Raw genomic sequence first — 13,992 nt, 5'->3', positions numbered from 1 at the left:
CCAGCCCATTTCTACACAGCCCACAGGCTGAACTGGACTGACCTCACAACAAAAATTCAGCTTCCAGGACGGACCACGCTTGTTTACGTATAAACAAAAATATCTCTTCGTAACGCTTTTCATCTACGACCTCTGACAAAAAATGAAGCACACAGTATCCTTGAGAAAAGAAACAGCTTTTAGAAAAAGGACTAGCTTCGTGACACCTATCCTTTTAAAAAGAAGAACCATCTACTGTATATGCAAAGAAGACTTCATTTTTAAAACCCTTCAAAACAAAATTGATTAGTATACATGACACTGACCATGCACATGCAAACACGCACAACCACATTCGAATTTAGGCCGTGGCACACACACCACAATCATCTCGATATTTCATTTGAATATCGACAACGCATTGGCAATCACGTGTTCGAGACCTGCCACATGCACAATTGACAAATTGAATGGTTGCAGCAATAAGTTCAATCTAAACTGGGTGGCATTTTAATCCTTAAATTTTTCCACAAACGACAGTGGGTTGTTATCAGTGTACACGATTGTCTCAGATGTGTTGCTGACAATATAAACACTGAAGTGTTGCAATGCCAACACCCAGCTCAAACTCTCCTTCTCAATTGTCCAATATTTCTGTTGATAAATGTTCAACTTCATGAAAAAATACCCGATGGGTCTTTCTATCCACTCGTAAACATCTGGCAGGAGCACCGCACTGACACCCACATCAATGGCATCAATAATTACCTTGAAAGCCTTCACGTAATCAGATGGAGCTAATACTGGAGTAGTGGTTAACACAATTTTTACGCGGTCAAATGCCTTTTGACAGTCTGATGTTCACTGTAACTTCTTCCCCTTTTTGCAAGATTGTGCACAAACATTCAGTAATGTTTAATCAATCCCAGGAATTGTATTAGGATGATGTCATTGATGCTCCAACATCACACACAAATGGAGCACATACTCCAATGATAGAGGGTTGCATGATGTCTATCCTGGCTCCATTATTTGGGGAACACATGATACTTTAACGTGGTGTGCTGGCAGTGAGGAAGGAAGGAAAGAAGGCAAATGTTTTGCACCAAGTCTCAAGGAGGCATCTTACATCTCCTAAAAGACAGACACATGCTCTCCATGCAGGTCGGAAAGTAGTGGTAATGGTTAACTATTTTAGAATGAAGGTATTGTGACTGTTTTTAGAAGTCTGCCTAACATGACGTACAGTGCAGGCTCACACACCAACTGCACTGTGTTCATGTGGGGATAGTTTATTCAAAGCCTGAAACTTTTTCTCACTTTCAATCGATAAAACGAGGTGTAATGGAGTACGGGGAATGTCCGAAGAGGCAATTAAGCTGTCAAGAATCATGTAAACCGGGCAAAAAAGAAACCAAAGTAATTATCACCTTCTCAGAGTCCACTTAGAATATAATGAGTGATTGTCCATTCCCCTCTTATTCCCTCACAGCGCTCCAGAATAATCTTCACTCACTCCTCATGGTACCAGCATGCCAGGCATTAGTCTGGTGAAACTGTCACAACAACACTCTCAGAGACGATGGCAGGAATTCTTTTTAATCACTTTGCCATCTCTGTTTCTTTCATGTGACATGTAAAGCCATTCTTTCTCTGTGCAGTGCGACTGGCGTGGAATTTACAAGTTTATAACGTTTGTACACCAGCATCAATAAAACTAGAACCAGAGGTCTCTATCAGGATGCACTGAACTCTCGATAAAGACTCAATCGGAAATAATACACTTGAAACTGAAAATGGCCACCTGTCTGAATGGAAATGAACTGTGGGAATATAGAAAACAGGCAGAGGAAGGGACCTATCCTTCCTTTTGATCTTCTTTGACGGAATGTGTGCCGTTCTGGTCAGACCAACATGGTATGCTATTTTGAACTGACTGGCTGGTTCAGCTATTCCACAGGAGAGTAAAGAGTAAAACACATTGTTGTGGGTTTGCAGTTAGATGGAGACCTGGCCAGGAAAGATGACACATAACCTTCTCCAAATGACATGGGGCAAGCAGATGGGATTTTTATAACAAAAGATTATGGATTAATTTAAATGCCATCTATTTCGGTCATAAAATGTCAACAGATTATTATTCTGTGCCTCGAGATTTTGAGTCAGCGACCGTCTGTCCATCTAACAAATTCTTTGCAAACCAAAAGTTAACATCTCAAGTGCAATTACTTTCTTATGGACACTTGGTTAGAATGGACATGGAGCAGGTCCAGACTTAACAAAGATGCAAATGATGTTTTATTCAGAAGTTGCACTGAGGCTGTGGAGGAGAGTACGATATCATTGTGGTGTTGTTGGATAGGATTAGTGAGTGGAGATGATATGGAGATGTAAATCTGTTTCGGTCTAAAAGAATTTTAGATTTTTAGAACAGTCTAGTTACTCCTCGCATATTGGTGAACAATTCGTAAATATTCATTAGTTATAATTTGTAAGGAATGGAATTTTTGATTTGAAATTAACACGTTGACTTCGACTGGGCCAAATCTTAAATAATATGATAAGCAAGACAGCTTAAACTGGTTTAAAAGACAGACTGACTTACCAGGAACACCAACTATAGCGAGAGTGGTATAATAACCACCTTGAATAACCATCAGTACGTCATAGATCCGCACTGGTAATGATATCCATGGCTGAGAAAGCCAGTACAGACCCGAAGATAAACTCCTGTCCATTGTTGTAATATTCCAGTCTGATGTTCTCAGGCTCTGATCTCTCCTCCCTCCAACCTCCACACTCACTGGAGCTGCTGATCGCTGAAAGTGATGTCAGTGATGCTCCCGCTCATATTATGGAATAACGAATTAAACCGAGTAGCTTAATTAATAGAGGAGGCAAACCCTCCAGCGACATATTTAGTATCCACGGAGACTGACATTAATCATAATCACTGAACAAACAGCTCTAGCCAACGTCTTTCAGTTCAATTCAAAACAATGACTAACATTTACACATTCTCGATGGGATACGAGAGGGTGACTGAGTGAATGAATGTTGGAACTGGTAAATGAGTTTTGAGTAACCATTCAAACTGTCTTGGAATGGGAACAATTCCAGAAGTTTATAGGAACATAAACATGCTTCTCTCGTTTATAAATGGAAGCATACGTCCTGTAAATACTGATCGGGCATTTTAATATCAGTAAAACATTGAGAGACCGGTTATGTTTCATGACCTGAGGGGAATATGTGCCTGAGACAACGTGGGGTTATAACAGATAAAAAACGCGGGTGTGTTAGCAAAGAAAGGTACCGAGAAGACATTTGGGATAGCAAATACTGGAGCATTCAGAATTGGTATAGCGTGGCTATGGAAAAGACACAGCAGGGTCAAGAAGCATCTGAGGAGCAAGAGAGGCGACGTTTCAGGTAGGACTATTAAGGACAGTATCATAGCAGTATTCTGAAATAAAATAACTGAAGAATCATCCAGTGAAGCTTTCTGCGTTGAACGAAGAAAAAGGCAGGGGATGGTGATGTTACTGCGGTTGCACTAAATGACCGCAAATAGTCAATGGGAATTAGGCGACCAAAAGTATGCAGCGAGATCTGGGAGACTTGCAGGAATAATAGGATTAACATTGTAGGGGTTTCAATTTTCCTTACATAGACTGGAACTGACATAGCATTAAGAGCTAAGGTGGGGCAAAGTCTGTTAAGTATGTTCAGGAAAGTTTCCTCAACCGTGTATAGAGGGTCCGAGAAGGAAAGGCCAAAACTCGAAACACTCTTCGGAAATGGAGCGGGTCAGGTGACGGAGGTGACGGTGGGGAACACTTTGGGAACTGTGGCCATTCTTCTAATAATTTTTAAATAGTTATGGAGAGGGATAAAACCGGTCCCCTTGTTCAAGTTCTAACTTGGGACAAGGAGATTTTTGATGGAATTAGAGTATCGAACATAGAACATTAAGGGACAGTACACACCCTTCGGCCCTCGATGTTGCGCAGCCCTGTGAAACCAATCTGAAGCCTATATAACCTAAGCTATTCCTTTGTCGTCCATATGTCTATCCAATTACCAGTTAACTGCACTTAAGGTTGACTGATATACCAATGTTGCAGGCACACCCTTACTATTCTGAGGAAAGTAACTACCTCTGACATCTGTCCTAAGTCTATCACCACTCACTTTAAAGCTATGTTCCCTCGTGCTAGCCATCATCATGTGAAGAAAAGGGATCGCACTCTCCATCCTATCTAATCATCTGATTATTATATGCCTCAATTGAGTCACCTCTCAACTTTCTTCTCTCCATTGAAAATGGCCTCAAGTCCCTCGACCTTTCCTCATAGGACCTTCCCTCCATACCTTACAACATGGCATTGAATCCCCTCTGAACCTTTTCCAAAGCTTCCACATACTTCCTATAATGCGGTCGTGCATTATACTGAGTATGGTGGAATTTAAAATCAGTAATTTAAAAAATATTAATTAGCAATTAACACATAAATACAACCCATTGTTAATGCATGAAAAAATCCAAACATTTGTCCTTTAGAGATGGTAATTTGCCATCCTTATATGATCTACAAGATATACCCACAGCAAAATGTTTGCCTCTCAATTATTCTCTGCAATGACCTCGCAGGCCATTCAGTTCAAGGGCAGCAAGGTCTGGGATATAAATGTTGGGCAACAAGTGCCACCCACATCCGATACGTGATTTTAACAAAATGTCCATTAGGATGGCCCCACTGAAACCGTGCTGGGATCAACGTCCTGGCCAATCATATTTGTAGGTTTAAGGACAGGACTTTACACTGACAGAGAGGATGCAGGGGCAGGGTTCACGTGAAAGGAGCTTTCCAAATTGAAAGCGGCAAGATGAAGCATCAGAACAGCATAAGGATGTGGCTGTACACAAGCAGACAGGAATAGGAAGGAACAGACTTTATATAAAATTGCACATCAGCAAATAGGTTTGTGACAGGAAATGTGGGAAAAAGTAAGTTATGCTTTTTTTTGGAATGAGCAAAGTCTCTGCCATAAGGTAGATGGATTTGTGGCACAGAGATAAATGAGATATGATACCAGAGACACGTGGTTACAGAGTGAACAAACTAGGAACTGTACAAACCTTGCCGAGACTCGGACAGAATGGGAAAGCAGAATGTTTAACCCTGACAGTAATGGTTAACAAATGCATAACACAGAAATCGTTTGGCCTCAGATCGTGAAGAAGAGTGAGTATGAATGTAAATTCTGGCTACTAAATGCCAGACACTCAAGCAGCAAACAATGTTTGGCCACCTAGCAGCATTTTGTTGCTCATCACTGCTTGAAACAGGAATTAATTGGAATTTTCAAAGACATTGTTATAGTTTTGGGAAACTTTAATATTCGTATAATCTATGACAATCATACTGTCAAGAGTGATATTTCAAGAGCAGTTCAGAGAATGTTCCTGTCAGTTTTTCTTTGAATAGCACATTGTACAATTGGCTACGGGTGCAACTATCTCAATTTCGACGTTGTGGTATGAAGCTGAGTGAATGAGTAATGTCATACGGAGAGATCCTCCGGGTAATTGTGATAAAGAGCAGCTTAAAGGAATATTAAGTTTCAACCTGAATCACAGAAAAGGACAATCTACAACTAGAATCAAAAATATCAAATTACATGAGTTTGAGAGGAGAACTGACCAAGGTAAACATGGTAAACGGACTGAAATGCATGTTTGCAAATGAACGGTGGGATACATTTGAAGGAACTCAACAAAAGGAAACTAAATTGAAACATATAAAGTCTCAGCAAGTAAATCTCACCCATCCCTCAGTCAAGCCCATTTGGATTATGTAACATTATGAGGCTTAGAAGATCGCCAAAAGTACGAACAAATCTGAACTGAGAGAGAGTCTCAGAAGTAAGTGTTAAAGCGATTTCATACGATCCCCTCGAAGGAAGAGAGCAGTGGGAAGTGGAATCATTATCAGTGTTGAATAACACAATAGGACTAGTGAGATTTGAAGGTGCTGGAGGTGCTGAGAGCGTTACAGAGAGTGGCCAGGGCCTGAAAATTGTTATAAAAGACAGTACGAGTTTCTGCAACTGGAGGTATTTACAGAGGTAGGGAGGAAAGTATGTACTTTTGTTTATTCATTCATGGGATGTGGAATCACTAATTGGAACAGCATTCTTTGCCCCACTGCTAATAATCAAGAGGGCATCTCGCAGTCAGCCAAATTGCTGTGGGTCTAGAGTCACATGTTGGCCAGACTGGGTAAGAATGTCGGATGCCCCTCCCTAAAGGACGTAAGTGAACCAAATGAGTTCTTCCCAATGATCAACAATGCCTTTATGGTGGCCTCACCAACATCGTGTACATTCGCAATATGACATCTCAACTCCTATTGTCCGTACTCTGACCAATGAAGTAAGTGTCCCAAATGGTTGCTTCTTCAGTCTGTAAACGTCGGAAACAATTTTCGAAGAACTGTGTACCTGTATCCCGAGGTCTCTGATTGACAACACTCCCCAGGACTCGTACATTACATGTGCAAGTTCCACGCTTGGTTGTTTTACAAAAATGGAACACTTCGCATTTATCTAATTAAACTCCATCTGCTAATCTTCAGCCCTCTGCTCCCTGTCAATCTACTATACTTCAGCCCACGACACTGTTAAGCCTGTTATATCAAAGATAACCTTCTATGTTGCCCATTATTTTGCCAATTCCAATGTCACCATCAAAACTAACTTACCAGGAACCAATATTTCCAAACAAATCATTTATCCAAATCATAAATAAGAATGCACCGACTACAGCGCTGGTCACATGCCTCCAGTCAGAAAACTAAAATGTCTCCAATCACTCTCTGTCTCCTACCCTCAAGTCACATTTATATCCCATTCACTATCTCCTCCTGCATGCTGAATAATTTTACATTGATATGAACTGATTACGCAGTCTAACATATGGAACGTAGATCACAGAACATAAAACAGTGCTGAATAAGGCCCTTTTGCCATTCATGACATGCCGATCTTTTGTCATAGTCTAAGATCAAAGTAACCGACGAACTCTTCATGTTACTATCACCCATGTGGCAATCCAAGAGTCTATTAAATATCCCGAATGCATCTTCATCTACTAACACCACTGGCATTGCATTTCACTCACCTTCCACTCTGTGCAAAGAACGAAACTCTGAAACCCCCACACCAACCTGCAGCCTATCACCTTAAACGTATGTCCCCTCGTGAGAGCCATTTCAGCCATGGGAAAAGAGTCGCTGACTATTCACTATATATCTGTTACTCTCATCACCTTGTTCCCCTCTGTCAAGCGTCCGCTCACCATTCTTCGCTCCAATGAGAATAGGCTAAGCTCCCTCAACCTTGCTTCATAAGGAATGCCATCAGTCTAGGCGGCATCCTGGTAAATCTCCACTGTATCCACTCTAAAGCTTCCACATCCTTCTTTTAATGAAGGGGCCACCCAGAACTGAAAAAAAATATTCCAAGTGTGGTCTAACCAGGGCTTCATTGAGTTGCAGCATAAACCCACGTCTCATAAAATCAATTCCCCTGCTAATGAAAGCCAAAACACGATACGCCTTTTTAACAACCCTCTCAACTTGGGTGGCAACTTAGAGAGATCTATTGACGTGGACAGCAAGATCCGTCTCTTCCTCAACAATGTCAGGAATCCTGTCTTTAACTCTGTATTCTGCATTCAAATTCGACCTTCCAAAATGAATCACTTCACACTTTACCAGATTGAACACCACCTGCCAATTTTCAAGCCAGCTCTGCATCCTGCGAATGTCGTGTTGTAACCTACAACAGCCGTCCACACTATCCATTATTCTACCAACCCTCGTGTCATCGCCGAAATTACTAACCCACTCTTCCACATCCACATTCAAGCCATTTATCAAAATCACAGAAAGTAAAGGTTTCAGAACCGAACTCTGTGTGACACCACTGGTCACTATGCTCCAGGCTGAATACTTTCCGTCTTCTATGGGCCAGCCAATTCTCTATCCAGACAGCCAAATGTACTTTCTGGACGAGTCACAAACGTGTAGAAACATTGAGTATATATCGGTTGGCCCGGGGGCTTACCTCTCCTTATCTTTCTCAAATATTTCAGCACATCATCCTTCTTAACGTCAACCTGTTCACATATATCAACCGGTTTCACGCTATCCTCACAAACGACAACGTCCCTCTCAGTACTGAATACTGAGCGAAAGTATTGATTAACGACTTCCCCTACCTCCACTGACGCCAGGCACAAGTCCCCTCCACTATCCCTGATCGGCCCTTCACTCACACTAGCTATCCTCTTGTTCCTCACAAAGGTTTAAAATGCCTTACGGTTTTCCTTAACCTTTTTCATGCGTCTTTAATCCATTGTTCAATTCCTTCCTTGCTACCATCATAGAATCCCGACAGTATAGAATCAGGCCATTTGGCCCAACAACTCCACACCAACCTTCCAAAGTGTATTCCACCTAGACACATTCCACCCACCCACCCCAACCCCCCGATTACTGCACATTTTCCCTGACTAATACCCCCAACCTACACATCTCTGAACGCTATGGTTAATTTAGCATGGCTGATTTAACTAACCTAAAACTCCTTGGCCTGTGGTCAGAAACCGGAGCACCCACAGGAAACCCATGCAGACACGCGGAGAATGTGCAACTCCGCACAATCGCCCGAGTCTGGAATCGATCCTGGAATCTAATCAAAAGTTATCATTTTCAGAAGCTTTTGGAAAAGTTTCATTTAGGGCTGAAGAGTAACTCTGCAGTGAATAGGGCCTATTAAAGATCAATGAAGTCATCCACGTGTCGAACCAGATGAGAGGGGTAAGATGGGCAAAACTATGAGACAGCAGTACAAACTACTGAGCCATCATGCAGCCCTACGTAATCCTCTGGAGCGCTGTCTGATCATTGCTTCCTCAACCTAAAGTAAGCTTCTTTCTTCGTCTTGACTACATGTTCAACACCCCTTCGAACCTTGTCAAATGCTTTACTGGTGTCCATATAGACCACCTTTACCGCTCTGCCTTCATCCACCTCTTAACCGCCACATTAAAGTGTCAATCAGATTAGTGAAACAGTGTCATTCTCCACTGTAAATATTGACAGTATTTCTGTTTGTTTGTATAATATCTCACCCATCTCCTTTGGTTCCACACGTGGACGGCCTCAATGATCTTTAATAGGCCATATTCTCTCCCGAATTCTTCATTAGCCCGAATTGAAAGTTGTCTACAGGCTTCTGAAAATGCAAACAAACCATATCCTCCCACCACAACACACCTCCCCCACAATTATATATTCTGCCATTTATGTTCACACCAACAAATAAAATCCAATTGGCTCAAAAACAAATTGTCTTTAAGAAAATGCATCTCCCATTGTTTCTATAAGTTCAGTTGTCAGTTATCACCATATCGTTTATCGTATGTTTCTGTATGCTCGTGCCCTACTGTCAGGCTAATACTGGTTGGTTTCAGACTGACTGCACAAAGGGAATTGGGAATCCTGTCTATCAATTTTTTAAAAAAGGTACATTCCAGTTTCAGCAGGTAACAGAGAAGGCAAATCAAATGATGGTATTTATTACAAAATAGGAAGTCTAAAATAGGAAGGTCATGGAAAACTATGCAAAGGGAGAGTCAAACCATATCTACAAACTTATGAACAGTACGGTTGTCCTAAGGAAAGATATACTTGCATTGGAGGCACACCAGAGATGGTTGGCTCGACTGATTTTGGAAATAGAAGTATTTTCCAATTAAAGAGGTGGATTGATCGAGTTTGACCTCATTGGAGTTTTGAAGAATGACAGAGAAACTGAATGAAGCAACCAACATTCTGAGGGACTTTGGCACTGTCGATGCTGCGGAGTTAGAAAAGAGAACAGTACAGCACGGCAACAGGCCCTTCGGCCCAGGACGACTGTGCTGACCATGGTACTATTCTAAACTAATCCCATCTGCTTGCACATGATCCATACCTGTATATACTCAGCCTGTTCACATGTCTCTCTAAATGCCACTTAAAATAATTGTTCATATTTCTGCTTTTACTGCCTCCCTTTGCACTGTCCACACTTTCTGTGAAAAATAGTTGCTTCGCATATATCATTTAAACTTTTCGAATTTCCCCTTAATCTTATGTGCCTTTGCATTTGTTATTTCTGCACTGGAAAAGAAATTCCGGCGATCCAAACTGCCCTTCCCTCTATTAATTTTATATACTTGGACTCTTTCACCCCTCAGCCTGTGACATTTTGCAAAGCAATCCAATTTCTTTCAATCTCGTCCTGTCGCTAACAGATTCTTTAAATATCTAATACAGGCAATATGTTGGTATGTGTTCTTATAGCCTTCACAAATGCTCTTCAACATGAAATGCAAGCCTGTATACTCAGTCCTGCGACAGATGAGGACAACCATGCTGTGTGCTTTCTTTCCCACCTTTCCCATCTGTATTGCCACTTTCAGGCAACTATGGATGTGCCCAAGATCCCTCTGCATATCATTGGCCCTCAGTATCCTAACTTACTTGCCTTATACCACACAAACTGCGTCATTTCATACCTGTCAAGGTCCACTCCATTTGCCATTTCTCCTTCCATCTTTTCAGCTGATCGATATGCTACTGCAACATTTGATATCCTTCTTTATTATCCATGACTCCACCGATTTTCTTGTCGTCTGCAATAATTACCTTTGGTTTCCCTTTTGCAAGAACGTGTAACCAGGAGGCATAAAATCCCAGCGAGGGCTCACTCATTCACGATGGACGTGAGCAAGATCTTCTTCAGACGGAGGATAGTGAATCTGCGGAATTCCTTACTACAAAGGGCTTTCGAAGCTGGTTCATTAAGTATATTTGGATCAGTGATGGTCAGAATTTAATTCATCAGCGATACAAGGTTTATGTGGGAAAGGTAGGAAAGTAGAGTTGGGTATCATCGGACCAGCCATGATCTCACTGAATGCTAGAAATACTCAACGGGCTAAATGTTCTTATTAATCAGATTGAAACTCAATGAAACATGATATAACATTACGGTTCTCTGCTCACTAAGCTTCTTTAGAATAAGATTATTAGACATTTCTCGTTACAAGAGATTAGGCTCTTAGTGCCTCTTTGATGCCTCTCTTGATACGCTATTATAGAAAGCTATATGTAATCTAGGACTCCATAATTTGCAGAACAGATACCCATTAATTATGTAGTGGGAATGTAGACTACTGTCACACACAGTTACTGTACTGCCTTTGTTGCAAATACATGCAATTTCCTGATTGTAACCATTTTTGAATTACCATCACTGGTTGGAGGTTATAAACGATTTCCTGCTAACAGTTACTTCCCCTTGCTGTTTTTCAGCTCCATCCAAATAGAAACTGTATTTTGATTTTCGTATCCACGTGGCTGTCTCATTAATTCACTGACTGCATCATTTCTTCAGAACAATACTGGACCGTCTTTGGCTTTCTCCCTACCATTCCTAAGTTCTGACAAGCCTCCAATGTTCACTTCCCAACCATGGTCAACTGCAGCCACACCTTCATATTGACATTTCGCTCTTATAAATTCACTTCAGTTAATACTGTCATTCCATCTGTCTCGTTGCAAATCCGGGAGTGTTTCAGTAATTGTGGAGGTGTAAGGGATGGATAGAGGTTACAGAGCTAGGGCGGCGTTCAGGGGCTCGAGGATGTTACAGAGTTATGGATGATTATAAGCAGTCAAGAATGTTAGTGGGAGAAAGGGTTTGAGGAATATGAAGAAATTACAGAGACAGAGCAGGTTGGATTAGATTCCAGGTATAGGGATGGGTGGAGGGAGAGGCAGGCAGAGAGGGGCACACAGAGAGCAGAGTCTTTTTGAGACAAGACTGGAAGAACTAACAGAGATATGGAGAGGTGTAATGACTGAAGAAGTTTACATGTATAAGAATGTTTGTATGTTCCAGAGCTTACATAGACAGGAAGACTGTGGAGTGCGGCAGCTTTTCCAGGCCACAGACAGTTGCATACACAGAGGGTTTCACGCAAAATGGAGTGGTACCGTCGTTAGGGAAGGTCGAAGGGGAGAGTGAATATTCATAGTATAGAGTGAAAGAGCTGGGGAAGAATATGGAGTTAAGTAGATGGATAGAGAGACTGAATGAGCTGATATTAAAAGTGAGTGTAGTACAATCTGGAGAGTCACAAGGATAAGAGCGAGTGCTATCGATCAGGGATTCTGCCGGGACTTGAGGGGATTCCCAAATAGAGAAGGTTGTAGGGGGTCCAAAGACTGGAAATGTTGTCAGGTCTGAAAGAGGTCACACAGAAAGGGAGGACTTTAGGGCTGCAGGTGTTTATGGAGCAAGTTGATGGTTTGGAGCAGTTTACACAGACAGGGGAGGTTTTGTGCACAGTCGCAAAATGCACAGAACAATTGTTACAGGCATTAGTGATTGAGGGTATTGGAAGCATAATGGGTCTGGAGAGTTAGGAGAGATACGGGTGGATATGGTATAGTAGAAACTTATGGACTACAGTGAGACTTGTGGCGACTTTGGAGATGAGAGAAAGTGTGCTTCAGAAACTGATATACATTGTAGGGACTGGATTAGGCCTGGCAAATGAGAAGTGATATTGGGGCTGGAGCCTGTTGCAGTAAATTAGGTGCTGAAGGGTTCGGAAAAGTTTGAAGATGAAGGATAGATTGGAGGCCGGTGGGATTAAGAGATGTGGAGGGCTGCAGAGGCATCGGGGACCATATAGAGTGGGAGATTTCTAAGAGCAGGGGAAAGTAAGAGAAGTAGAGAAAATGCAGTGCCTGAAGAGGGTTCAGCAATCAGGTCGTTTCAAGGTGCAGGATGCTATTACAAAGAAAGGACTAATTTCAGCGATTGAACGAGCATACAAAGATAAGGAGGTCTTTCGACAATGGAGATTATTAAATTACAGGCTTATTTAGTCCAGTAATTAAAAAGGTGTGGTGGGTTGGAGGTATTCAAGCTGGGATGATGTAAATGAAGTCTTCGAGGATTTGAAGGAGTGTGGTACAGGGAACACTTTCAGTGCTTGAGTAAGTTACACAGATAGGGAGTGGTGCGAACGCTGAAGGATATTAAGGAGATAGAGAGGATGTGGGGACGATACGTGATTACACAGATAGGAGCAGTTGTGGAACTGGAAAAGGTTACACAGATGGGGGTGTTGTGAGGACTGGAGACGTTTCACAAATAGGGATGGCTGTGGGGACTAAAGGGAATATGCAGATTGGAAGAGTTGTGAGGACTAAAGGAGTTTATGGAGTTAGGGAGGATCGTGGAGACTGAAGGAGCTTATGGAGGTATGGAGGGTAGTGAGCACTGAAGCAGGTTAGACAGATAGGGAGGATTTTGGGAACTGAAGGAGGTTATTGAGATAGGGAGGATCATGGGGAGTGAGGGAGTTATTGACAGAGGGACGGTCGAGGGGACTGAATGATGTTACACAGCTAGGGAAAATCATTTCGACTGAAGGAGGTTTTGGAGATAGAGAGGGTTGTAGGTACTGAACGAGATTACATGGACGAAGAGATTGGTAGGTACTGAATGAGATCACAGAATTAAGCAGAGCCGTGGGGTCTGAAGGAGTTTATGGAGATAGGGAGGGACGTGGGGGATGAATGAAGTAATGGAGTTCGGGACGTTCTTGGGGATTGAATGAAGTTACACAAATATGGAGTATCATTGGGACTGAATGAGCTTATGGAGATAGGGAGGGTTATAGGTACTGAAGGAGGTTACACAGATAGGTAGGGATGTGGGGACTGATAGAGGGTATAGACATACAGAGGGTCGTGAGGACTGAAGGAGTTTATTGAGGTCGGAAGAGTTTGGAGGTCTAAGGAGGTTAGTTAGATAGGGAGGGTCGTGGGACTGAAGGGAGTGATGGAAATAGGAACTTTGGAGAGACGCACGAGAAAG

This window comes from Chiloscyllium plagiosum, unplaced genomic scaffold, assembly GCF_037043375.1.
Source record: "Chiloscyllium plagiosum isolate Xiang-an unplaced genomic scaffold, Cpla_swu_hap1 HiC_scaffold_41, whole genome shotgun sequence".
Lineage (NCBI taxonomy): Eukaryota > Metazoa > Chordata > Chondrichthyes > Orectolobiformes > Hemiscylliidae > Chiloscyllium > Chiloscyllium plagiosum.
This window is presented reverse-complemented; position numbering follows the sequence as displayed.